The sequence below is a fragment of the Marmota monax genome, unplaced genomic scaffold (genome assembly GCF_021218885.2).
Source record: "Marmota monax isolate L192 unplaced genomic scaffold, Marmota_monax_Labrador192_F-V1.1 WCK01_AAM20220418_F8-fsc00055, whole genome shotgun sequence".
Classification (NCBI taxonomy): domain Eukaryota; kingdom Metazoa; phylum Chordata; class Mammalia; order Rodentia; family Sciuridae; genus Marmota; species Marmota monax.
The window spans coordinates 7,230,602-7,256,357 of NW_026695205.1; the positions used below are offsets into that span (position 1 = coordinate 7,230,602).

A 25,756-nucleotide genomic window follows, 5' to 3' on the forward strand; every position below is an offset into this window, starting at 1 on the left:
AATTAGGGGGATGGAGCGGCCTACCGCGAGCAAGAGCAGCCCGAACCCTCCCAAGGAGCGGGGCGGCCCGTCCCTAGCGGAAGTCGGGCTGCAGCCGAGTCCCCGAAGAGCCTCTCGCCGAATCCGGTCCTGAACCAGGGCTCTCCCCACCGCCCTCTGCAAAGCCTACCGTCCGCGCACACCAAGGCACGGTGCGGGCCTGGGGCAGCCCTCGCGCCGCGAGGGGACGCGGCCTCCACTCGGCGGGCCGCAGACCCCCTGCGCTCACCGCGGCGCGCGCACTCCCGCAGGGCCCGGGCCGGGGAGGGGAGCGAAGCGCGGCCGGCAGCGCTCCCGCAGCGGACCGCGTGGGGCGGGTCTGGCTCCGGTTTCCCGCTCCGCGAGCAGGCCGACCTCCCCGGACGCGGAGGCGATGGCCACCGAGGTGAAAGCGGGCGCCCGCCCCCCGCGGCCCGGTCTGGATGCGCTCCCACGCCCCAGGCCGCCCCACGCCGGCCCTTCCCGACCGGGCCCTCTTTGATCGCGGCCCCGCCGCCCTCGCTTTCCTTACCCGCCAGGGTGAGTGTCAGGTTAGCACAGTTCGAGCGGCCGCCGAGCTCTGATCAAGGGAAGGGGAGGGGGACTTGGGGTTGGGGGGGGTGGCTGGAAAGGCCGCCGGGCTGCGAAAGCAGAGACTGCGGACGGACAAACCGCCAAAGCACTTTCGCTCCTTCCCGAGAGGGAGAGAGTGAGCGAGAAAAAGAAGCAAGATGGCGGCTAGCCAGCCCCTACGTGCTACGTCATGACGCTACGTACGGAAGGCAACGCGCAAGACCGCCCTCCGGCGCAGATCACGTGACGCCTCCGTGGCGGCCCGACGCTGATGGAGTGCAACGGTGCCTCCTTCTGGATGGAGGGAGTTCCTGCAAGTGTAGGCATCTTTGCAGGCTGTATCTGTAACCTGGGAGGATTCCAGAAACCTTGAGTTGACTGCAGTTACAAATTGGCATGCCTCAGTGAGATGATCCCTGTGGTGTCTTGTGGATAGGTATGTAAATTGGTCCAACCAGCACTGTGGCAGAATGTTCCCCGTGAGGTAGGGAGCAAGCAGAGAGGGCATGGTGTGCAGGGAGTTTTCAGAGAGTGGGAAAAGCCACCTTAGTGTGAGGAAGACTAGGAGCTCTCTCCCGGGAGCGCGTTGTGATTATGGACGTAAAATAAGCCCTTCGGCCTATCTACACGATTTCTCTGACGATGTTCAGCTCTTGGGTTCAGCGAGCTACAGAGAAGATGGACAGTAGTGCTCACCGTGCTGGGTTTTGCCAGGCGAGTGCAAGGTGGGGAGACGAGGGCACCTGGAAGTGACTGTAATGATGACAATACCGCATCTGGAGTTGGGGGGGGCACAGTTTACAGTGCTAACAGTGCTGTCTTATTTAGCTACTTCACTTTACAATTTTGCAGTGCTATAAAATTGTGAAATTCCTGGCTGGGGATGTGGCTCCAGCAGTGACGCGCTCGCCTGGCATGCGCAGGGCACTGGGTTGGATCCTCAGCACCACATACAAATAAAATAAAGATGTTGTGTCCACCGAAAACTAAAAAATAAATAATAAACATTTAAAAAATTCTCTCAAAAAAATTGTGAAGTTCCTTTTAATTCCTCAAATTTCATTTCCTCACTTGCAAATTGAGGATAAGAGCACCTCCCTCAGTGATTTTTAAGAATTAAAAAATGCATATAAAGGGCTTATTACTGTGTTCAGTACATTATAAAAGAGTAACTGATGGTGAAAGGGGAACAGTAACACTTAAGTTCACCAGACCTCCCATCCCTTCAAAAACGTAAAGCCTGTTTAGTGGCAGGGCACTTCCCTGGCATGCTTGAGGCCCTGGGTTCAATCTCAGCAAACCGCCCCCACCACCTCAAAGAAAAAAAAAATGTAGTGAATCTATGGTGGATGGGTAGTATTGTCCAATTTGTAAACTGAACTGTCTTTGATATATTTTAAGTCCAAGGACTTCTTGTCACCTGTTCTGCTTTGAGCCATCTTCCGCCTTCCACACCAATGGCTGGTGTACTTTCATGGGAATATCACTACAGCAATCTAATTATAGTTAGAATAAAGAAAATAATAGGTAAAAATTGATATTGATGATTTTTTTTCCTGGTGCTGGAGATCAAACCCAGGGCCTTGCTAGAAAATAGTTAAGCAAGTGTTAGCATTGAACTCCTCCCCCTCCTCCCCCTTAGTGATCATTTGAAATGGAAAAGCTGGGCTGATTGGTGTCAGCAGGAGAAAGCCTGCTGGCTGTCCCCAGCAGTATCCACAAGCATTATATGTGAATTTCCCACAGTCTTCTGGGATATGGTCTAGAATACCCTGGTCTTAAGATGTCTTTCTTGAACAATATAGAACACCTCCAACAATCAACTGAGCTTACATTAGCCAAAATAATGAGATATACAAACAGAATATTAATTTCTTAATTTCCAAGAGCTATAATTTATATAGCTGAGTCCTCACAATTGCAAAGCCAGTGCATTTTCTGTACAGCCAAACATGCTCAGGAAATGAAACATCGGAAGGCGCTTGATGAGCGTAGATTCAGAACAACTGGAGTTGTATGAATAGACTTTCCTTGATTCATCTATTTTTTGATTCATCTATTTCTAAAGCAGGATGATTTTTGTCCCGAAGGTAGAAATGTGTACTCAATTTCCAGTGGTTGCAATTTCCTACATTGATCTCCAATATACTAGGGACGTCATGCTGTGCTCTTCATTTAGGCTCCTTCCCTCCTCATCAGCACCTGACTGGCTGCCAGCCCTGAAGAGCCCCTGTATGTTCCTTCCTCTGTTTCCATAGCTACCTCTTAGCACTGTTCTTTCAATAAAAATCAAGTTGAAGTTAAGTCAGACAAGCTTGTGTTTTAAAGGTGGTTTTGCTTATTTCTGTCCTTACCCATCATATATAATCTTAAAATTTAACTCTCAGAAAGCAGTCTTGTTCCTTTTATTTCCAACTTCTTGACCAAAAAATCTAACAGCAATTTCCATGAATTGGTACAATGTCAAAAGCCAAACAATACTTTTTTTTGGTACCAGGGATTGAACCCAGGTGTACTTTATCACTGAGTCACCTCCCTGGCCCTTTTTGTTTTTTATTTAGAGATGGGGTCTCACTGAGTGGCTTAGGGCTTTGAACTTGCAGTCCTCCTGCCTCAGCCTACCCAGCTGCTAGGATTATAGACATGCACTACCACACCTGGCTCCAAACAATATTTTTTTAAAAAGTACTTTGTTTTGGGTTATTTGTACTACTGCTAACACCCAGTCAGTGTAGATAAATTTGTCAATGAAAGTGTATAACAGATTAAATTAAAAAGTCATCTAATTTCCAATACAGCTTTTTAAATGATAATTTTAGGGTAACACGATCAACTGGTAGTGTGAAATCAGGCAAATTAGTTTCTTACTGAAAACAAATTGATTCTACAAACAGTATGACCTGTGCGTGCGAGAGAGAGAGAGAGACAGAGAGACAGAGAGAGATATTGAGATTGCAATTGTCTGGCTTTATTTGCTAATGGTTTTATTAACTTTCTGTCTTTCTCATTGGGATTGATTGCATAAACCTGTAGGCACTGAAGATTTATGGGACAGTAGGTTAAAAAGAATCAAGAAGGATTATCCTTTATTAGTAACAATGTTTCTTAAATGTTTATGTATGTGTGACAATTTTGGTTTCTTTTTACCAATGGCCCAGCAAATATTATTTAGTAAAACCGAAGCATGATAAGACTGAGATAATGAAATCCATAATGCCCAAATGCAGCATGAAAATGTAACCTAATTTTATAAACATCAACAGATGTTGTGAACCTGCAAATGAAGAACAATGTTTTCATTGCTTCAAAACACTACCTTTTGCCAACCTGTAAGAAGTTAAATAGATTGCAATATATATGTTATATATATAATTTTACACTACATATAAAGTAGGATAAATATTTTTATTTACTAGTTTATTATTATTACTTTTTTAAAATATTTAATTATTTATTTATTTGGTGGACATAACATCTTTGTTTGTATGTGGTGCTGAGGACTGAACCTGGGCCGCACGCATGCCAGGCGAGCGCGCTACCGCTTGAGCCACATCCCCAGCCCTCAGCAAACTCTTTTAGTAATTGAATAAAAGATACATTCGGGCTAAAAATCATTCATCTCTTATTCATGTCATAAGTTAATATATTCCAAATTAGCTGTGATTTACTGTTACCCAAATTTTCTAGGAATTTTCTTATCTCAGAGAAGCTAAGTTTTGGGACCTCTGGGTCCTGAGTCAAGAGGGTGTCTGTTAGTGAGCTAGAACATTACCTGGAATATTTAGTCACCAGGAGCTGAAGGAGGCAGGGAGGGGGGAAATGGAGAAACACCTTGTTGGTTTACAGCTTTGCCTTAGGCTGTGAGTCTAGTTCCTGAGTCAGGAAGTGAATAATGGTAGGAGATCAGGAGGGAAAGGTCCCAAAGGGAGAGGTGTCCTTCCAGCAAATGGTAGAGCAGAAAAAGATTATGAGGAAAGTGGTCAGTTGGTAACTGTAGGTAAGGGAATGAGAACTTCTTTCTTTCTTTTTAAGAACAGAAAATAGAAATGGGAGATGATGCTGATGGATATGAGTACAGTGCTCCTTACCTACTTCTGAAATTGCAATCTGCCTGTTGTTTGTAGTATTTTTCAAAGAATACTACTTTTTACTTATTACCCAGTCAAAAGTGTATGCAGTGTTTAAATGAAACTACCCAGTTTTAGATCTTTTATTAAGAGTGATTAAGAGAAGGTTGATAGTACTTTTTTTTTTTTTTGTAAACACTGGAAACTGGGTATTTTGAATAATGTCTAGTGGAAGAGAAATTTTTATGTGTTAAAAGTAATCCACAGTCCATGCCTACTTCAGGTTTTTTTTTTTTTTGGTTTGTTTATTTCTTTGTATTCTCCATTCTTTTTTCTGCTGGGGTTAATTAAACAGTTTTTCAGAGATATTTCTTTGAGTTGCTGAGATCTCAGTAAGATAATTGCTTCACATGGGAATTAGTACAGAACTCTGTGGCATGGGGTACTGTTAACTTCATACAGCACAGTGTATGGGTAGAAAGAAGAGAGAAAAGGAACAGTAACTGAAAGAATGAAGGAAAAGATTCTCTCAGGCATGGTGGTGCACGCCTGTAATGCCAGTGACTTGGGAGGCTGAGGCAGGAGGATCACAAGTTTGAGGCCAGCCTCAGCAACTTAGCAAGATGCTATCTTCAAATAAAATGAAGTGCTGGGGGTATGGCTCAGTTGTAAAGCACCCCTGGGTTCAAAACCCAGGACTGCAAAACAAACAAACAAACAAACAACCCCCCCTCCCTCAAGTATTTATCAGCCCAGGTTAATTGCAGTAAAATTCCTAATTTCAGTATTCAGTACTACCTATGTGAAACTTTTAATTGGAAAGTTTCAATCACTTAATGATTAATAATAAAATAGTGCCATCTGTTAGGTCACATGTGACCATGCCACCTGCTCAACCTTGAGAATATGCCAGCGCAGTGACCAACCATTCTGGTTTTTCGTGGGTCTGTCCTGGTTTGCACTGAAGGTGCCCTGACCCAGGAAACTTCTCTGTCTGGAGCAAAACAGGACAGTTGGGCACCCTGTGGTGCCCAGGGAGGTGGAGACGTGATCCCGGGCTCAGGCTTCTCTCAAGTTAGAATCTCCTTTTGTGTCTGCTGTCTGCCTGAGAAAATGCTCTTGCGGGAGACCAGTGAAGGGAAGGGACCCCCTCTGAGAGCTGAGAAGGCCCTGTTCATCCCAGGGGTAAGTCAGGCTGCAGAGGGTGAGAACTGAGGCTTGAGGAGCCCCAGGGCCACCGTGGGACACACTGTTGCTGCGGCTCCCTCTGCCGTAGGTTCTGTGTTAGCTCCTTCTACCTTGCCCCCAGCCTTTTTTTTTTTTTTTTTTTAATTTGTGGTTCTGGGATCACACCAGGGCCTCCCACGTGCTCTGCAAATGCTGTAGCCCTGAGCCACCAGCAGTAGCGCCACCAGCCCAGCTGCCAGTTATCCGGTGCTTGCTGGGGTCAGCGCTCTGCGAACATTGTGACATATTTTGCACAGCAGCTGGTGATTCACATTTTAAAACTGAAGCTCTGAGAGGTTAAGTGACTTGCCTGGAGCTCATAGCTCCGATCAGCACTGGAGCTGGGTTCGAATCGAAGCCAGCTTCGCGTGAAGTCGAGGCCTTCATCCACTCTCCAGTCTCTGAGTCGTCCTGGAAAACAGTCTGGGTCTCTGTCTCAGGGTGGGGGCAGCTTCCTTGCTTGCCCTAGGACATGGCGCTTCAGTGACTGATGCTCTTTCTCTACCCATAGAGTCCTATGACTCATGATCTGTGAGGGTGAAACCCGTGAGTCAGATCCCGTTACCATAACAAAACACTTGAGATAATCAATTTACAAAGAGGACAGCTTTATATTGGCTCATAGTTTGGGAGGTTTCAGGTACAAGTCAGTTGACCTGTTGATTTGGAATTGAGGTGAGATAGTCTGTCGTGGTACCAGCTCGGGGCCAAGAAAGACCTCACTTCTGACCAGAAGTGAGAAAGAAGAGCAAGAATGTGGGGTCCTCACATCCCCTTCCAGGACACATTCCCAGGACTGAAAGGTCTCCCACTAAGCCCCACCTTTTAAAGGTGCCATCCTCAATAGCACCGAGCTGGGGACTAAGCCTTTAACATACAGGTCACTGGGGGACATTGATACAAACCAGTGTCTCAGTGACCAAACACAATTTTGATGTGCTTGTTTAAGAAGTACAAAAAGATGGAGATTTGGGCCTACTTTTTCTTCTGATAGATGCAGGGTCTCTGGTTTAATTCCTAGGTCCTTGATCCACTTTGAGTTGAGTTTTGTGCATGGTGAGAGAGAGGGGTTTAGTTTCATTTTGTTGCGTATGGGTTTCCAGTTTTCCCAGCACCATTTGTTGAAGAGGCTGTCTTTTCTCCAATGTACGTTTTTGGTACCTTTGTCTAATATAAGATATCTGTAATTATGTGGGTTAGTCTCTGGGTCCTCTATTCTGTACCATTGGTCTACAGTCTATTTTGTTGCCAATACCATGCTTTTGTCACTATTGCTCTGTTGTATAGTTTAAGGTCTGGTATTGTGATGCCACCTACTTCACTCTTCTTGCTAAGGATTGCTTTTGTCATTCAGTGTCTCTTATTTTTCCAGATGAATTTCATGATTGCTTTGTCTATTTCTATGAGGAATGTCATTGGGATATGATTGGAATTGCGTTAAATCTGTTTAGTGCTTTTGGAATTATGGTCTATATGTACAATATGAATTGTAATGCATTTTGCTGTCATATATGACAAATTAAAATTTGAAAAAATGAAAAAATAAAGAAATAAAAAAAAGGCAGGAGATGTGGCTCAGTGGTTAAGCACCTGTGGGTTCAAAACATAAAGTAAAATAAAATATTTTTTTAAAAAGTACAAAAAGAGGGCTGGGGTGTGGCTCAGCAGGAGAGTACTCACTTAGCACCTGTGAGGCACTGGGTTCAATCCTCAACACCACATAAAATAAATAAATAAATAATAAAGGTATTGTGTCCAACTACAACTAAATATATGTGTGTGTGTGTATTCTTTTTAAAAAGTACAAAAAGAATAGACCTGAGCAGCTGGGCATAGTTGTGCACACCTCTAATCCTAGTGACTCTAGAGCCTGAGGCAAGAGGATCATAAGTTCAGGAGGATCATAAGTTCGAGGACAGCCTTGGTGTTATGGTTCGGATGTGAGGTGTCCCCCAAAAGCTCATGTGTGAGACAATTCAAGAAGGTTTAGAGGAGAAATGATTGGGTTGTGAGAGCCTTAACCCAATCAGTGAGTTAATCAGTCCCCTGGTGGGATTAGCCTGGTGGTGACTGAAGGCAGGTGGGTGTGGCTGGAGGAGGTAGGGCACTGGGGATGCACCTTGGGGGGATATATTTTGTATCTGGCAAAGGGAGACTTCTCTTTCTGCTTCCTGATTATCATGTCAGCCACTCCCCTCTGCCATGCTCTTGCACCCATGGTGGTCAGCCTCACCTGAAGTCCCACGGAATGGAGCCAGGCTGCCTATGGACTGAAACCTCTGAAACCGTGAGCCCCCAATAAACTTTTTCTCCCCTAAAATTGTTCTTGTCAGGTCTTTTGAGTCACAGCAGCAAAAAAAGTTGACTAAAACACTTGGCAACTTAGTGAAACTCTGTCTCCCCCAAAAGAGGGGACTTGCTTGAGATGCAGCTAAGGGTAGAGAACATCCCTGGGTTCAACCCCCAGTACTTCAAAAATAAATAAACAAACAAACATGAATAAATACTATTCTTTGTTAAAAGGTCAGCACCAAAACAAGTTATTTCAAAAAATATTGTTGCTTGATATAATTAAAGGATCACGAGTAAGTTGGTCTAGCTTTTCATACAGTAAAAACACGGAAGTGATTACATTACTGATTTGAAGAGTGAATTCAGTCACTTAAAATTCAAATTGAACCAACAGTTCAGCAACATATTAATAATTTATCTATCCAACTTCATCAGTGTTGTGAAATGAGGGGATGAGAAAGACTTTAAGTTTGCATGGGGCCTTACAAATCTAAGTTCTAAGTACTTGTTTGACATTTTGATCTTTATCTAAGGTCAGTGGACTAAAGAAAAATCTGGACTCAAAGACTATGATAATGATTTTTTCTCAGCATCCAAACTTGTGAAATGGTGAGCCTTTCCCTGGGAATGGGAATGGAGGAGAACAGTGTCCTTGATGAACAGCAGTCCCTTGCCTGTCTCTAGCAGTGGGCTTCTGGGCCAGCCCTTGGTACTAACTGAGGGTTACTAGGATGAACAGCCTTGCTAACAAATCACAGCCAACTGTGGTCATCTTATATTAGGAGACCTTTCCTTAAGTCACTTGGGGACAGTTTGGCTTAAAGACTGCTTCAATCTTCCAAGTGATTTTGCAAAGAATGTTATTAATTTGCAGAAGTGACTAATGACAGAAGTATCACCTTTTAAAAGTAGATCACAGAAAATGAATAGAAATTCTTTTTTTAAAAAACTGTATTTATTTTAATTAGGTATTCATGACAGCAGAATGCATTTTGATTCATTGTACACAATTGCAGCACAGCTTTTCATTTCTCTGTACACGATGTAGCATCATCCTGTATGCAAAGGTGGGTGGGGAGGGGAGCTGGTACGGGGGCAAGAAAGAATGGAAATTCTTTTTCTTTTTCTTTTATTTGTTTAGTTGTAGTTGACACAATACCTTTATTTTATTTATTTATTTTTATGTGGCATTGAGACTCTACCACTGAGTCACAACCCCAGCCCAGGATGGAAATTCTTAATCCATTCTTTTTTTTTTCTTTCTTTCTTTTTTTTTTTTTTGAACTGAGGATTGAACCCAGGGGCACTGAACCACATTCCCAGCCCTTTTTTATATTTTATATAGAGACAGCGTCTTGCTGAGTTGCTTAGGACTGAGGCTGGCCTTGAACTTGTGATCCTCTTTCCTCAGCCTCCCAAGCTGCTGGGATTATAGGCATGTGCCACTGCCCCTGGATTCTTAATCAATTCTTTGAACTACATGTTTACTATTTGTAAATGTCGTATGTCATAAATTCTTTATTGGTTTTATTTTTAATATGAGGCATTGGTTTTATATTTACTATGGGAAATTTAACGTAATGTACCTAAATTACTATTTCTTTCAACAATTATTTATTTAGAAGCTTTGATGTACCAGGACTGTGTCAGCCTAAAGAAGATATAAAAATGAGTGGGACAGGCTGAATAGTTTTGCTAAGGAGTTTGTAGTCAATGGGATGAGAGTGGGTGAGGTACACAATGACAAGCAATTGTGAATAAAAGTGATGCATTAGTGTTCTCCAGAGAAACAAACCAATAGGAGGTGTGTGTTGGCGGGGGTGGGGGGTGGGGGATTGGGTTTAAGGAATTGGCTCATGTGGTTTATGGTGGCTGACACGTCCAAAATTTGCAGGTAGGCCAGCAGGCTGAAGATCCACAGAAGGACCAATGTTATAGTTAAAGTCTAAAGAACACTAGGCCAGAGAATTTCTTTTTAGGAAAATTCAGTCTTTTTTTTCTGTTAAGATCAGACTGGACTGGGCATGGTGACACACTCCTATAACCACAGCAGTTTGGGAGGCTGGGGCAGGAGGATTCAAAGTTCAAAGCCAGGCTCAGCAATTTAATGTGCCCTAAGCACATTAGCAAGACCCGGTCTCAAAATAAAAAGTACAAAGGGCTGGGATGTAGCTCAGTGGTTTAGCACTCTTGGGTTCAATCCCTGATTTAAAAAAAAAAAAAAAAAAACACTTTCCAGAATAAATTTTTGGTTTTTGGCACCAGGGATGGAACTCAGGAGTGCTTAAACACTGTGCCAAGCCACATCCCCAGCCCTTTCTATTTTTTGTTTTGTGACAGAGTCTTGCTAAGTTGCTTAGGGGCGGGCTAAGTTGCTGGGGCTGGCCTTGAATTTATGATCCTCCTGCCTCAGCCTCTGGAGCCTTTGGGATCATAGATGTGCGCCACTACGCCCATCCCGAATGATGTTTGATCAAATATCTGGAGGCCATAGCCCATCCAGGTGGTTATATAAAATTAACCATCACAAGTTGAAAACTTATCAACTAAGCTCAAAGGAAAGCCCCTAACCCAGACCTTCATGGGGGGACGGTGGTCAGGGAGAGGAACGGTAATAATTTAATAGGCATTAGGTACACACATGTGGGCGTGGGCGTGCAGGTACCGCAGGGCGTGGGAGGGCAGCACTGGGGGAAGGAAGACAGTTGCTTTTCACATACAGGGGGGTGAAGAATTTCCAACAGAGGAAGCATCCTGTGTAAGACCCCCAGAAAGCCAAAGCGACTTAGTGAGAGAGAAGAGGGAGAAAGGGATAAAAAGCAAAATATCAAAGTAATCAGAAACCAGACTCCAAAATGTCTGCTACTGAGTCTGTATTTAATGCCGAGGGTGAGAGGAGCCTTTGGGTAGACTGAAAGTGGGCTTCATGTAGGCTGGGTAGAATTTGTGAGTTCTGCTGCTATCACACAGGAAATGCAGCTTGGGTTGTACTGTTCCTTGGTGGGCTTTTTCCCAGCAGGTATTAACCAAGCCTGGCCTGGGGCATTGGTGCTGGGTGAGCGGCAGGAGACACCGGGCTCCTGGGTGGGGTGCTTATTCCTGTGCAGTGAGGAGAATGTTTGCTGACACCAGCACCGCTCTGGTCACAGGCTCTGCTGGTAGTGAGAGGACTGGTAAGGTGGATTGCTGCCATCAAGGTGGACAGGAGAAAGCAGGGCCGTCTTCCTCATGTCCTTTTTTACATCTGCAGAAACCTCCTCTCTACCATTTTAAGAAACTGAAGAGTTATTCTTGCGACGTCAGGTTTCTGAAGCACCTCCGTAGGTCTCAGACACTAGCACAGTAGCACAGAGCCTGGCTGGCACCTTTAGAACCTGAACCATGCAACCTGAGAATCAGTGTTCCTGTCTCAGGGGTGGGACACTGCTGTGCTGCCCAGGTAGATGTCCCTCTGTGAAGGAGTGGCTGATGTTACTAGGAATGGCCCTCAGCTGGGGCACCTCTGGAGACAGCCTCAGCCAAAGACGGCTGCCCAAGGTCACGGCTGCCCCCAGAGGCATGCTCTGAACAGAGACTGATCTGTGTGGGAGTGAGGCTGCCGGGCTCTCACCCCTCTGAGGAACATTCTGAAGGGTTTCAGAGCTCCACGTGGGGTGGGCCGAGACCTTCCTGGGACAGCATCCCATACCCGCTTCTGTGTCACACTGCTTCCCTCTCTCCCCTTGGACCTCAGAGCACTGTGAAGTTCCCTCTGTCCCACGGGGAACTCAGCCTGCAGTGCTGTCCTCTACCCAGGTGACTCCAGACAGCAATCTGGAAAACCCTGGCTCCGCGCTCCCTGAGCAGCCTCCGGATCCTGTAGCTTCTCAAGTCCTTGTTTCCATTCCAGTTGCCACCGTTTTACTCCAGGTCACCAAGGTCTGTCATCCAAGTTAACTGTTTGGGTGGCTGCTTGATTGTCTTCCTGTCTTTACCTTTATCTCTATCAAAGTGACTTTCTTCTTATAATTTTATCATGTTTAATGGACTTATTGAGGTATATTTGATGTTCCATAGGCTGCATATGTTTAAAGTGTACAACTTGTTGATAGATTTTGAGTTGATAGATTTTGAGTTGATAGATAGAGTTGATAGATTTTGACACATGTGTACAACTGTGAAACTAACACAATCAAAATGATAATATCCATCAGTAAGTGTATTATTTTTAAATTATAGAAGCTGTGCTCTCTCTCTCTCTCTCTCTCTCACACACACACACACACACACAAAACACACACACACACACAAACACGAAGTAAAAACGGAAATTCTCTCTACCCTCCCTTAGGATAATCTTAAAATTCAAACCCAGAAAGGTTCTTTCTTGTCTTAAATGTATTTCAGTTACCTCTAAATAACGACAGGGATTTTTGCTCAAAGGCCTGGAGTGTCTGCCAGCCTGGGTGTGGGTGAACCCTAAAACCAAATCATGTGAGGCCTTGTCTGCGGCCTCTGAGCCTTTGCTGTGCTCTTGGCTTTGCCGCTCTTGCTCTTTTCCACCTTGAATTTTCTTCAGGACTGATATTTGATTGGCCTATTTTCATTTAATACTTCTTTAATATTAATATTTTAATAATTGATAGCTAATGTTTATCGACTGCTTGCTTTTTCTTTGTTCTGTGCTTTCTATACGCCATATCTCTTAACCCCCATAAAATCTCTAATTGGTATGGCGATCCTTATGTTGAAGGATGCTGGCTTTACAATACAACTACCCCCTGAATCCTTAGACTTAGCTGACTGTTTTCTTTCACCAAAACTTTGGTCAAGTTCTGCGTCCACTGCTTGAATAGACTTGACCTTGGGCTTCCCTCTCTGTCTTGTAAAATCAATTTGAGCAAGAATCCCTCTCAGTTTAGCAAAGCCCCTCCCTCTTGGATATATGACCACCATATCTTGTCCCCTTGGCCTGCCTTCGGCAGCTCAGGGGTCCTATCAAGGTGGTTCAGCAGAAATCCCCCTTTCCTTGATGTTTCCTCTCGGTCAGTTTCCATCTGCTGCCCTCCCGCCCTTGATCCTTGGTTAGGAGTCTGCACTCTTCCCTGTTGGCATCTGAATGGAGTCTAGTCTCTCTCCCCCATGCTGTTTGACATTGCAAGGGTCCCCGTACCTACCCCATGGCCTGCCTCACCATCTTTAACAAGTATTCAGGGAATTTCCTCCTTGACAGGCCCAAGTGAGTTGCTGGTGACCGGCTTCCATCTGAAACGTCCTGCGGCTCTCCTCCAGCGTGCTCGTTGCTCTCACTATTGGGTTTCTGACTTCCCAGTGAAAGCCGAAGCTGTGTGTGCTCTCTGTCTGTGCGAGCACCTGGGGCATGGCCAGTGTGTGTCACATACTCCCTGAGTGGATGCTGAATGGAGGGACAGTAACCTCCACTGCACCTGCAGAGTAGGTTAGTGGCAATAGTTGGGATTCCCAAGTCAGAAAGAAAGCTCGAATCCAAATTCTGCCACCTTTAGTTGGCTCTCACTTCTGAGCCTCCTTTTCTTCATTTCCTCCTTACAGAATTGCTTTGAAGAGTGATGAAGTGATTTGGACCAAATTCCTAGCACAGGATAGGGTACATCTTTTTGTTTTTCCGTCATTGAATGTAAAGTATATCAAACCTTGTTATCATTTTTAATCCTTTACTCTGCCTATAACAAAGTATGCAGTAGTCAAATAAGTAGTGACTATTGTTTTAATTAGAACATTTTTTATTAACAAGTATTAATTGCACATCTGAAGGTTGCTCAGTGTGATATTTCAACATGTGGATACAGCACGTACTGGTCAATTAGTGGAATGCTCATTTCCCTCTCTTGGTTGTTTATTTGCAGCCTCTGAGCTCTTTTCTTCTAGGTCATTCATAAAATACCTAATCAGTTATTGTGAACTACAATCATCTTGTCACCACGTGGGGGTCCAAGCAGCTCTCCAACCGCGGAGGAGGCCTCTACTGTGACCTTCCAGGTTCTTGTCCATGTTACAGAAAGGAATCTAAGATGCATTAGGCACGAGGGGCAAAGCAGGAGATTTCTTAATAAAGGAACAGCACACACTTGAGAATGGAGTGCAGGTGATCTTGAGAGGAAGTGGGTCGCCTCACCTTGGTCTGGGGCTGGACGCCCATATAGGGAGCAGCAGCAGGGGGCTGCGCTGGAGTGAGGCGGGCGGCGTTACGCAATTCCGCGCCGTTTTCCTTGCACCTGCCCATGCCCTGTCTGTGTGGATCGGGCTGCTTCCTAGGTTGCGTGCCCATCGACGCCTTCAGTCTCCACCCAGGGCTGAGTCTTACTGTTGTAATGAGGCTAGGGCATTTCCCTGTCACCAAAGTCGTCACCAGACCCTGTGGCAGTGTATTCTCCAGATGCCTTGTGGTCATCTTATGGCTCTCTTGTTTCTTCAGCCAACTGACAAGCTGTAGGCAAGATGCAAGGACATGGCTGGTTGCTCACCTTTGTTCTGCATTCTCATGGCTTGTGGGCACTTCTCTCTTGAGACTCCTTGCCCTCCTTGTACCCCTGAGTTCCTACCTCAATCTGTTTGCCTTCAGAACCCCACTACTTGTTCCTTCTAACTGTGTCTTGGTACCCATCATCTGACCTCCTTTCATGCCCCAGAACCCTTCCCAGCTTCTGGTGGCCACTAGTCTCTGTTCCACTCAACTTTCTTTTGCTTCCACATGAGAGAGAACATGCAGTATTTACCTTTCTGTTTCTGGCTCGGTTTACTTAACACAGTGTCTTCTAGGTCCATCCTTTTTGCTGCAAAGGACAGGATTTCATTCTTTTTTAAAATATATTTTTAATTTTTTTGCAGGATTTCTTTCTTAAGGATGAACGACATTACGTTGTGTCGGGGGCGCCTAGGTCAATTGCACATCTTGGCCAACGTGAACAGTGCCTCTGCAACCACGGAAGTGCAGGAGTCTGATGTGCTGCTTTCGTTTGCTTTGGTCATACACCTAGAAGTAGGACAGCTGAATCATCTGGTAGGTCTATTTTTACTTTAGTTACTACTGTTAAAAGATAAACAGGCACATTAAAATTTTAACAAGTTTATTTGAGCATTCAGTGATTCGTGAGTCAGGCGGCACCAGACTGCAGTCGGCCCCGCGCTCCACAGAGGTGCACCAGGGGAAAACTTCCATAAGCCATTCGAGCAAGCAAAACCAAGAAAATGTTCCATTAACGTGGAAGAGGTTGCTTGGCAAAGTCTCTAGCTAGAGTCAGTGTCTTCCAATCAACTGAGCTTAAGTTTCATTTTCTGAGCTTAATTTCATTTTCCTATTTATGTTGAATTGGGCTTCAGCTTGCTTATGCAGGAACTCAAGGTGCTGGAGCTTTCTCAGCTAATGGCCTTCTGATTAATTATTTTAACAGTGTATTAGTGCCAGGAAACATTTCTGTGGGGCTAGGGCTATGATTTCAGTCTCTTTACAAGTCAAGGGATAAACAAGGCGAAGTTCTTTTAATCACCATTTCTCGGCAGAGTGGGGTCATTCCTGGCTGCTCAGGGGTGGAGTGGAGCCAGGATCCACCCTGCCTAGATGACATGAGGTTCGTGCTGCTTAGAAGCTACATAGATCCACAGACCTGGGGCAGGGTCTGGGTTGATTGAGTTGTAGTTTCCAGTTTTGCCTCATTTGTTATATGAATGATCAAACATACATGTAGAATCTCTCTACCTAGAGAGCTGTTCCTAGTCTGCCCGGCAGGGATCCTCTACCTTGCTGAAAGAAATGGCATCTGAGGAACTGTTAAGATGATGGGTTCTGCCTCTCTCCACTATGGAGGGATGTGCCTTTATTTGTCAGCTCTCTGGGAAAAAAGAAAAAATGGGTTCATTGACCCCACCCTCCAGAATTTCTGATAAGGGTGTGGGGTGGTCCTTAGATCTTGTCTTTTCAAACCATTGTTCATGAGATTCCGATGTGCAAACATTCCAAAGGTACTGTCCCTGTTCACAAAGGTGACATAGGGAAAGCTGAGTCAATCTCTTATTTGTTTGATTTTTGCCTGTGGATAATATGAATTTATTTGCCCATGTCATCTGCTTGCAAAATGCAGCGTAAGGCTCTGTGGAGAGGGCCGAGTGATGCTTTATGCATGCTGATGCTTTGGGAATGAAGTTGGGCTGGTAGAAAAATTAGTGTGCTGATGGAATGTGCTTGTTTACAAGCTGGTGTGTGATCAGACACAGACAGGATAGCATAAACTACTTGGGCCTGCGGAATTCCAGGCCAGGAAAGGGTGAAATATAATTGCTTGGCAGAAGCTGGGTGTGGTGGTGCACGCCTGTAATCCCAGTGGCTCCTGAGCCTGAGGCAGAAGGATTGTGAGTTCAAAGTCAGCCTCAGCAAAAGTGAGGTTCTAAGCAACTCAGTGAGACCCTGTCTTTAAATAAAATACAAATAGGGCTGGGTATGTGGCTCAGTGGTTAAGTGCCCTTGATCTCAATCCCTGGTACTCAAAAAAATAAAAAAATTTGCCTGGTAGATAATTTATCAAGCATACTGTTCATCCAGAACTATCATTCCTTTACTGATGTGCAAAGAGAAAGTGTTGATAGGTACCTCACCTATCCTGTGGGCAGTCCTCTGGCTTCCATGGAAACTGGGAATGGTGGTGGAATAGGAACAGTGGGTGTCCCCTCTCACACAATTTGGAGATGTGTGATAATAAGTATTCATTGCATTTTGTGTAATTAGGAATTTAATGGTTGCTATGTTGGAAAATGTTGGTTCAAACATTAAATCGAATCAGCAAATATTATTGAGTATCTGTTGTATATAGAAGAGTCTTTCTAAACATTCAGTGGAAATAAAAACATTGGTACTTTACTTTGATTCAAAGCACATTCTAAAACTAAATGTTTTACAAGCTAAAGTTTTCTCAAATTTCTGTTGTTAGTGTCTGCTTTTAGTACGGAGGGTACTGTGACCTGTTGCTCAACTGTCAATTATGCTTTGCAACTTTTGCATTTATAGGTGTGAGGTTTGTTTTTTGAGGGTGCTCTGTACTGTGGCAGATGACTGAGTCACAGGATAGGCTGTTAACACAGGACTTTATGGGTGATTAAGCATCTCATGGAAAGGCATGGATTCAGGTTCTGATGCCCCCGCCCCCTTAGTTTTAAATTTATCCTGTCAATTTTTTTTTTCATGACTGATATGAAACATTTTTCTCTGAAAAAAATTATTAAACCGATGCTGAGTTAAAATATCAGGAAGAAACAGATAACTAAAAATAACAGGATATGATCAACAGTTTTGATTCATAGCCTATTTTTATCCTTTTCTGGAATTCGAGCACCCAGATTTGTATTTGCAGAGAAATACCAATAAAAATGAGATTGCATTTTTCAGTTTTGAAATTCTTTTCTTTTTAATTGTTAGCCTTTTTGAAAGATGGTCACTTGAGAACTTGATCCATTAGTGTCTATTCTCATGAAGTCATTTCTCCTGGCTAGTCATTGCGGTACTTAAAGGCTTGTGGTTAATCTTACGGGCATCAATGTTACTGTTGTTAATGTTTAAAAAGGCTCCATCTCTTACAGCTACTTGTGGAAATATTTATAGGCAAAATGATACAATGTCTTGATTTCACTTTTAAGATATTCTATCAAATCAAACCAAAGCAAAAGGAAAAAAATGAGGGGAAACACAGTAATAAGATGGCAGAATGTTGGTAATTATTTAGAGTTGGCCGTGGGTACATGGGATTCATTGAATTCTCTCATTTCATGAATTTTTAAAAATTTTCACAGCAAAATGTTTTTAAAAGGTTTTTCTCCATGACACACTCTACACCATATTTTTGCTTCACCCACTTTTAGAAATCTTTCTTTGGATGAACCTTCTGTCTTGGTTGGCTCTGCCTGCTAAAATACAATACTGAAGTGGGGCTGAAACCACAGACAGTTGTTTCTCACAGTTCTGGAGGCCAGAAGCACAAGATCAGGGTGCCGGCCAATTCAGTTCCTGGCGAGAGCTTCTTCCCCAGCTTGGAGAGAGACAGAGACAGAGAGACGCATCACATCTCTTCTTATAAGGCACTAATTGAATCAGGGAGGCCCCCATGACCTCATGTAAACCTAACCACCTCCTGGCAGTCCACTTCCCAATACCATCACATGTGAATGGTGGTGGGAGCAAATACTTGGTGCACAATGCCTGTTGCAGATGCACATCTAGAATGTACCTAGTGAAAATACCCCCTTGTTCTTTGTTCAAACATAAATTTAGCACACTTTGTTGAATGTGTGCTTAGCATGTGGTGAGGTTGCTGCTGCTACAAAGGGAGCCCAAGATCTGCTTCCTATGAGCAAGTCACTTTCCTAAGATTTTTTTATTATTATTATTATTTTGCAGTGCTGAGGATGGAATCCTGGGTCTTATGCATGCCAGGCAAGTGCCTTCCTACTGAGCTACACCCCCAGCCCCTGGTCTTCAGTTTCCTTGTCTGAAAATGAGCAGACTGGACTCAGTGACCTCAACAGTCTTCTTCCAGTTCCATGCTTCTTCAGTCATGCTCCTTGGGAATAGGACTGTATCGCTGGTGGGAGTGTGGACTGCTGCAGCCACTTTGGAGAACAACCTGGCACTATGTATTTAATCTAAGGACACAGAAAGGAATGTTTGCTTTTTTTTTTTTTTTTTTGACATAGTGATGAGGACCTGTATCGACTGTGTTCATCACTGGATGCTTGTTTGAGTGAGTGGCAGGATGTGGTGGATGCACACTCTTTGCTACTATCTAGCACTTGCAATAGCAGATTACATATACTTGCAGCCTATAGATACATTTTAAGACCGTAAATGTCTAGTAAAAGAAGAAAGGAATATATGACACTCTACCATTTAATTAAAAATAGATGCACCTTTCATAAGAACACATCCCAACAAAAATATCATTAAACACGAGTGTGTATAGTAGGAGTTAAATAGAATGGGAGAGAATATAAAGATGAAAAGGGAATAACCAAGAGGCGAGGTTTGTATGGACAAAAAATGATAATGTCATTTAGTAAAATGCCTTTAAAGTTTATCCATGCTGTTGCCTGTATCAGAATGGCCTTTCTTTTTAAGGCTGAATAAGCTTCCATTATATGTACAAGCCACATTTTGTGTATCTGTTTGTGTGTTTCTGGCTACTTGAGTTGTTCCCATTTTGGGGGGTATTGTGGATCATGCTGCTGTGAGCATTGGTGTGCAAACCAGCTGTTTTTGTGTTTCATTGTTGTATTCCTTATTGCATTGCATGATTTTCAGGAGGTTCAGCATGTATTTTTACGCTGCTGTGATCATTTCAGTAAGTTCTTTTGAAGCTGCATTTTAAAATAATTAGATGATTCTCATAATCCAGTAAGTCTAGAAATCACTTCCTAGATTGGGGGCAGGAGAATCATTGATGACAGGAAGAAGTGTCGTGCTTATAAGCAGGTTAGGTACATAAACGCCTGTTCTGTGAGCCCTCATCTGTCAGAGCTGCTCCTGTGAACCACTGTGCAGGCAGACAGAGGATGAAAGCCATAGGCTAAGATTGTCTAATTCCCTTTCCAGGCCAACCGTATCTTAGGACAATCCCTCTTGGGCTCTGCTGTCAAGAATGACAAGCTTGGCTCAGCACTTCTGTGCACTGCTGATGCACAAGTGAGGGAAACTCATTCCATGTCAGAGTAGCTATTGGTTCTGGGTAACATTGTAACTAACGTAAAAACTTCCAAGAGTCATCAGTTAGTCCAAACTCATTTCTGGTGAATGTTTTAGATTTGTATCAAGGGAATAATGTGAGAACTCCAAGGAATAAGTTTGATGACATAAGCAAACCAGACTCCTGGGAATATCTTTCAGGCAATTTGCTAGTGAACTGCTGCTTAATCGCCTTAAAACAATGGTATAGTGAGTCAGGGAAAAGCAGCACAAGATTTTATGATGAGAGATATTCCCAGGTGGCTTTATGGAGGGAGGAAAAAAATGTACAGACAGTTGATGGTGCATTTTTATTCATTCACTAACATTTATTGAGCTGCTATTATGTTCTAGACAGTGTATAAAGCAGAGGAAAAGACAGATGTGTCCCTGAGGTGTGAGCTTTCATTCTGGTGTCGGAAACAGATAATAAAGAAGTAGACAAATATAGATGTATTTTCAGAGAGCAGATTACAAAGCACCAGCTAGACCTGTTTAAACACTGTTGCCTCTCCATACCTATAGTTTCTGCAACCATGGGTTCAGCCAATTTGGAATTGAAAATATTGGGAGAAAAAAATTGCATTAGTATGGCACACATACAGAATTTTAAAATTTTCATTGTTCCTTAAACAAAACTCTATAATGGCTATTTATACAGCATTTGCAAAATGCTGAATATCATAAAAAGTTTGGTGTTGATTTAAAGTATATGGGAGGATATGCGTGGGTTATATGGGAAGATGGCACCATTTTATATAAGGGACTTGACCATCTGCAGATTGTGGTATTCCTTGGGGGGGGTGGTGTCCTGGAACCAATCCCCCAAGGGTAGCAAGAGATGACAGTACTTATTGGTGATTGTTTAAATTCTATGTAAGATTTTTGTAGATTGTTAGGGTTAATGGTTTATTTCAGCTATGCTCTTATCTATAAAAATATAATTTACAAGCAAATCTTCCTGGAATTCAATTACTTTGCAAAGTAATGTCCACCTCTTTCCTAAAAACTGAGATATGCGAGTACGCATGGGGAAGGAGAACTGATGGTACAGTTGACGATATAGTTAAGTGTAAACTGATGAGCAGAAGTCCTCTGGGCCAGGCCTGTTCATGTGAGAGCAAACTATTCCATGGGCTTGTGGTCTGGAAGCTTGGGAGATTTTGTATCCCCACACAGGTTTCAGACTTCACCCACAATTTCTTAAATTGGCTTACCCACTTGTTCACTTTCTTTAGTGTTTCATCCCTCAGAAGGGAGTGGGAGGTGAGAACACGAGGAGGGTGTGGTGTGCTTCCAGTGGGCTGCTGGTGCATCAAGATGGTGTGCTGGAACCATCGGGCGGTGCTTGCATCTGACAGGGAAGCCAGGAGTTGATTTTATTTATTGTTCGGGAAAATGTACTAAGGAAGATTCCTGGAAGTGAGAGGTCCTTCATTATCTGCCCCATTCAGTGGAAACCACGGGGCTGTTCTGGGATCGACAGCCCCCTCCAGGTGTGAAACATGGCTCCTTCTGGCTCTGTCTGAGCTGGCAGAGAGCATGGATGTGTTCCTTTCATTGGGTGATTCTGATGACAAGATATGGGAAGGTTTTATTCCCTAAATATTCACTAAAAGAAGGATCAACCCCAGAAAAGACAGTGCTGCCTAGAATTTTTAAAAAGGATTCAGCTTTACAGAGGAAAAGCATAGAAAATTGAATAGTAGAAATCAAAGAGTGTTGGTGGAAATGAACTCACTCGTTCAGGCCAGATATCATCCAGTATGAACTATCCATTCTCAGATGATATTTCTCCTAAATGATGTATAAACTTAAATGGATTCTTCTTTTGACCATATCAATGGAAAATTTTAAAAGTAAGTGTGTGTGTGTGTGTGTGTGTGTGTGTGTGTGTGGCTTGCAAGCTTATACATTATTATTATTATTTTTTTTGGCAGTGCTGGGAATTGAACCCAGGGCCTTGCACATGCTAGGCTAGGCAAGTGCTTTACCACTGAGCCACACCCCCAATTCCCTTACTCCCTTTTAAAAAAACTTTTTATCATTCAAACATTAATTTATTTGAAGGGGCATGAAGAAACATTTACAAAATGGGAACTTAGATCCAAAATTTACACAATTTAAAAAATTAACTAGTTTTTTATGTTAGACAAAAAGGATTGCATTACCCTATAAAATAATTCATAAATAACCCATGCTAATTTCCTCAAGTCGAGACCCCTAAGCACACATGCAAAAACCCCTTTGCTATATAATGTGATACAGAGGTTCCTTAATTTACATTGGCATTACATCCAAATGAACCCATTATGTTGAAGACATCTTAAATCAAAAGTGAGTTTAGGGGGCTGGGGTTGCAGCTCAGTGGTAGAGTGCTTGCCTATCACATGTAAGGTACTGAGTTCAATCCTCATCACCACATTTTTTTTAAAAAAAGTGAGTTTAGGCCGGACATGGTGGTGCACACCTGTAATCCCAGTGGCTGGGGAGGCTGAGAAGGAGGATGGTGAATTCAAAGCCAGCCTTAGCAAAAGCAAGGCACTAAGCAACCCAGTGAGACCCTGTCTCTAAATAAAATACAAAATAGGGCTGGGGATGTGGCTCAGTGGGTGAGTGCGCCTGAGTTCCATCCCCAGTACCCCCCCAAAAAGTGAGTTAGGGGCTGAGGATGTGGCTCAGTGGTTGAGTGCAAGTCTAGCATGAGCAAGGCTCCAGGGGTTCAATCCCAGCGCCATGCATACAAAAAGTGCATTTAACAAACTCTATCCTCCTAGGCACCGCAGCTTAGCCCAGTCTGTCAGGTGGGCCCCAAATGGAATCACAGATGTGTTTGTAAAGGAAGATTTGACAGTAGAGAAGGCAGCGATGTGAGGAGTGAAGCAAGAGGCTGCAGTTTTGGCTTTGGAGGCAAAGAAAGGGACCCCAAGCCAGAAACTCAGGGGAGGAGGGAGACAGGGCCACAGATTGACGGATTGTCCCCTGGAGCCTCAGAGGGAGCTGTACCCCGGCCTTGATTTCATACCAGTGAAACTGACTCAGGCTTTCTGGTCTCCGTAAGAGAGTCAGTCTGTGTTGTTTTAAGCCACAGTTTGTGGTCATTTGTTCTAGCAGCTGTAACAGGTGTTCACTTGATGCTTCAACTACATCCGTCGTCGCTTTCGAACTCACATGTTTTTTTCTTTTTCCAACCTTCTTTTCCCTGGCCTTCTCCTCCATGATCTCTTCTTCCCTGATTTTCTTTTCCCTGATCTTCTCCTTCCTAATCTCGTTATTATAAATTATAAATAAGAGCAAAACATGTAACAGTCGTCGAATGCTGTCAGGTACGTCGTCGTCTGTTTATATAATAAAATCCCAATGAGGCTGGGGATGCAGCTCAGTGCCTTGCATACTTCAGGCCCCGGGTTCAACCCCCCGCACTGCTAAAGGGGAAAAAAAAGAGGTGTGTGTGGAAAGAAGTGCACATGGATTCTGTGTCCCTGCTGGACTGCAGCAGTGAGCCTGAAAGTGCATGTTTAAAAAAGAGCCCGTTCTCATTCACCTGCTCGTGTGCCTGCTCATGAAGGCTGTCTTTCTTTCCCATTGTGGAGAAAGCTGCTGCCAGCTTACGGTATTTAAATCTCTCAATGAAATTTAAAAAGTTGAAAGGAGGGGAAAAACATCCTTGTTTATATAGGTCAGAATCTAACTATTAATCATACAGAGAGTTCAGAATGAAGCTTAAGATTTTCAGTTTCGACCTTGCTTTTAAAATGTGATTTAAAATCAGATGGTTCACAACATTTTTCCTTCTCATTTATTGCTAAGCGTTGTCAGGTACTGAACCGATCGAAATTCACTTTTACTTTCTGATCACATGAAGTGGTTTCAGGGTGATGTTTTTAAGTTTTTAAGTCTTTCTGTTCTCTTAGCACATTGCTTGTGCTGTGTGGCCATGTTTTCTTTTTTACACCTTGTTTTATAGTTACCCAAGACTATTAATATTGAGATACGCAGTAGATTCTCTTTACCTAAGAATTTGCCACTAAAGCTTACTATGATGAAAGTGAAAAATCTGTGAATTAGAGGCTTCTCTAATGTATTATTTAGGATACCTTCTCCTGAAATAGTCGAAAAAACTTTTAAGAACAGGGACCATCTTAAAAAGAGTTACTGTTGGGAGGCAAAGTCTATTTCATTAAGAGAAACATTGGAGGATGTTTCTCTTAATGAAATAGACAGGAGTACAGTGAGCCTAGAAATCTCAGAGCATTGAAGAGATTATCAGTGAATTAAGTAACCTGGTAGTATCCATGAGCCTGAAATGTGTACACTGTGCTTGTCTCCACAATCTTAACTACTTCCCCCATCCTCTTCCTCCTCTTCATCTTCTCAACTCCAGAAAGTTGAAGGAACTTAGTCATTCTTTCAACACATTCTTCTGGAGTGCCTATGTGCCACATACTCCTTGGTTTTCAAAACGTAAAACAGTCAACAAAACCTATGATATTCTCTTTTTTGAGGAACCTGCTGAGTGCCTTTAGTCAAAATCTCCAGGATAACCTCACTAACACTGGAGCAAACCAGGATCATCTACCTCTCCACGTGACACATGGAGGACATACCACTTCTGCAGTGTCCTGCCAAGAATGCGTGATCTGAGTCCAATTACAAGGGATGATCAGACAAACCCAAATCTATGGGCAGCTACAGAACTCAAGGTGGAAGAAAACAAAAAAGGTTGAGGGCCTATTCCAGATTAAGGGAGGTTAAAGATTCCTACTACTGAAACACAGCACATGATCCAGGATTGGGTCCTGATTAGGAAAAAAAAAAAGCCATAAAAGACACATTAGGTGATATTTGATATGGATTATTAAATAGATGTTAGTATACATAAGCATTGTATTTCCAGATTCGGATAGTTACATGTTATACTTATATACGTACATAATGTATATAATACATATAATAAATATACGATATATAGAGAGAACATATGTATACAGATAGAGAGACAGATACACATGAAACATGGAGGAAGAAAGAAGAGAGAAAGAGGGAGAGATTTAAATCACATGGGACCAAAGGTACAATAAAAACAACTGATGAATATAGACAAAGAATATGTAGCAATTCCTTGATCTAGTCTTGTAAATTTTCTGTAAGTTTAAATTATATAAAAATAAAATGTTGAAAAAAAATTTCCTACTCTAGGGGAACTCAACTCTGTGTTTGGGTGGGTGAGTGGGGTGAGGTAGTGTATCAGACCAGATAGTAACAAAATAAGCCAGTAAAAAACATGTTAGATGGTAAATGCTACATAAGTCAAGTAGCACAGGGACACAGGGAAAATTTGTGTAGAGAGTGGGCAGTTTTTTTAAAATCAAAAAACTTAAAAAAAATAAAATAAAATCAACCGAGTTTTTTAGAGAAGTTTAACTTCTAAATAGGAAGTACAGAGTTCTGGTAGTTTGCTGGGAGCATAGGTATGACAATATACCAAGTAGGTATGACAATTTCCTTGCCAGCGTACCCCATGTTGCTTAGTGGAAGGACTCATGGAAATAGGACATTTTGCAGTGACATTGCATCTAAGGTGACCTTGCTCAAGGACCAGGGCGGATCCGGGTTTAGGGTGTTCCCGGTTTAGGATAATCCGGGTTTAGGGTGGTTCCAGGTTTAAGGTTATTCCTGCTGGGAATAGGGCGTATCCTGCTGCCTGAGTTCCCCTTGAGTTCTCACGGGATTCAGACAGTATTTTTTGGGAGACAGAAGCCCAGTGGGGGTGGATTTGGGCAGAGAACGTGGATTTCCCCAGAACGTGATTGTAGATGGCTGGTGTGAGTTCGAGAATAAAGAGTTGCTGTTTGAATCT

General features: G+C 43.1%; 1 protein-coding gene and 1 long non-coding RNA gene across 12 annotated transcripts in view; one reads left to right on the forward strand and one right to left on the reverse strand.

Annotated features, from left to right (window-relative positions):
• Prrc2c (proline rich coiled-coil 2C) overlaps positions 1 to 749 on the reverse strand; it is a 78,773-nt gene extending 78,024 nt beyond the window's left edge. For 6 of the 11 annotated variants that reach the window (XM_046429955.2, XM_058574465.1, XM_046429954.2 and 3 more), the window contains exon 1: positions 551 to 748. The gene's annotated coding sequence lies outside the window, so the exon portion shown is untranslated. Of the gene's footprint in view, positions 1 to 550 lie in introns of all 11 variants that reach the window. The other 5 variants (XM_058574463.1, XM_058574464.1, XM_058574467.1 and 2 more) reach the window with 2 other exon arrangements.
• On the forward strand, positions 643 to 18,790 carry LOC124083359 (uncharacterized). The gene is made up of 3 exons (XR_006848709.2): positions 643 to 1,027; positions 15,024 to 15,195; positions 18,577 to 18,790. It is a non-coding gene; the product is annotated as an uncharacterized LOC124083359 (long non-coding RNA).
• Positions 18,791 to 25,756: the final 6,966 nt, after the last annotated feature.